The following is a 2,015-nucleotide window of genomic DNA, read 5'->3' on the forward strand; positions in this document are numbered from 1 at the left end:
TAATCAGTAACCACAAACTGTGAAGTCTTGATTGCCAGCCATCTTGAATGAAGTGTTGTAACCATAAGAAATTCAAAAGGAAGTAGGGATTTTACAGGACAGATTTTTAATGTTAGTTTGGCCCAAATGCAGTAATGTTTTTCCAAAAAGTCTCTTTAGTGATACTCTTTTTGAAGCCAGAAATCCTCTTAAGTCTCGCCAGCACAAGGTAGTCTTGCAGAGACAACTTGAAGATTGTTATTTTGTTTTCATCTCAAGGGGCTCTTCAACCACTTTAATAATAATTGGAAAACCATTTCTAGTTTTCCTTCAGTGATGTTCTTTTGGTGAAAGAATTAATGAACGTCAATAGCTGGAAATGAAAGATTGGATTTTGTTTCCATTTTCCATAATTTTCTAAGACTTTATATCTTTGTAAATCTCTCAGTACTCAATCAACTATAAGTATCCAGGGAGCCCAATTTCTTTTCAGAAATCCATCCATCTACTTCTCTCTCACCTGATTTATATCTCAGAATAAATGCGTGAAATGAGATTCCAGGCATATGGAAGATGCCTAAAGTTGATTCTATGCCCCTTGGGTCCAGGAAAAATAATGAGGAGTAAAAGTATATGAAACTCTAAAAATTCCTGTCATTTTTAAAAAGGAACATGAGGTATATTTCTGTCTGGCTGTTTGGATAACCCTTTCCTTGTGTTAGCCATGAATACAGGGTCACTGGTAGGGAGAGGTTCTGAAATTCCCTGACCTCCTGTTGTTGAATGAGGCCTTTGCAAGCCTTGTACAAGGAGATTATTCTTCTGAATCAATTCTTAGAAACAGTTATTTTTCATCTTTCCAGCTCATTTAATGGTCTCCTTCCTCAGTACAGTAAAGATTGTTTACAGTCACCAATAATTGTGGTTTTTATACAGCAGTGCAGCCTCAAGGTTGAGCACATCACAGAATTGATGGCCTGGGAGAACCTTGACATGTGCTCATTACTGTCCCTCCTGCCATGTCAGCCTCTGACACATCCTCACCCAAAGTGCCACGCTTCTGGTCATGACAGTTCCTTCTCCCTGGTACCAGGAATATTTTCTGTATCAGATCTGATCTTGGCCTTCCCTTCTGTGACTGAATTTCTTTCTCTTATAATCAACTGAAACCCTATAAGTTCAAGTTCAGAGGCCTGGAATCAGAACGGTTTTATAATTTAACTTTTCTGTATAACACTCTTCCAAATTGAGGGTTTTTTTCAGTGGAGTATTTGATTAGAGAAGAAGATGTAAAAATAGTCAATCTTGTAATTTATAAATGTCAAGCCAATTTCCAGTTGGAACCCAAATATAATTGTACAGGTTGAGCATCCCTAATCTGAAAATCTAAAGTCCCAGATGTTGCAAAATCTGATAACATTTAGAGTGCTGTGGTGCCAAAAGTTAAAAATGTCACACCTGACCTCATGGGACAAGTTGCAGTCAAAACTTTGTTTCATGTACATGATTATTGCCATCTTATATAAAATGACCTTTAGGCCGTAGGTATATAGGTGTAAGGTGTATATGAAACAAATGATTTCAAGTTCAGATTTGGATCCCATCCTCAATATCTCTCTCATATATATATATAGACACACACACAGATATTCCACAATCCAAAAAAATAGCAAACATTTCTAGTCCTAAGCATTTGGGATAAGAGATGCTTGACCTATGACTATATAAACACAGATGGTTATATTATTATACATAAGGAGTTTACATGTCTGTCTATGAGAATCACTTTCCGTAATATTCCCTTTCATTCTGGCAAAAGATTTTTTGTTTTTACCAAACGGCCTGGTAACTACACATCTAATTTAATTTCTTTTCACTTGAAGCCTCAAGATTTGTTTTCAACACAATAAATATGCAACTAAAGGAAAAAACAGCCTAAAATAATTTAAACTTAAAATTAGATCAACATTTCAATAAGATTTTGGAGATTTTTCCTACAGATAATATATTTAATCTAGAAGTTTAAGATTTAGAAA

This window comes from Otolemur garnettii, unplaced genomic scaffold (genome assembly GCF_000181295.1).
Source record: "Otolemur garnettii isolate 467f Iridium unplaced genomic scaffold, OtoGar3 scaffold00025, whole genome shotgun sequence".
Taxonomy (NCBI): Eukaryota; Metazoa; Chordata; class Mammalia; order Primates; family Galagidae; genus Otolemur; species Otolemur garnettii.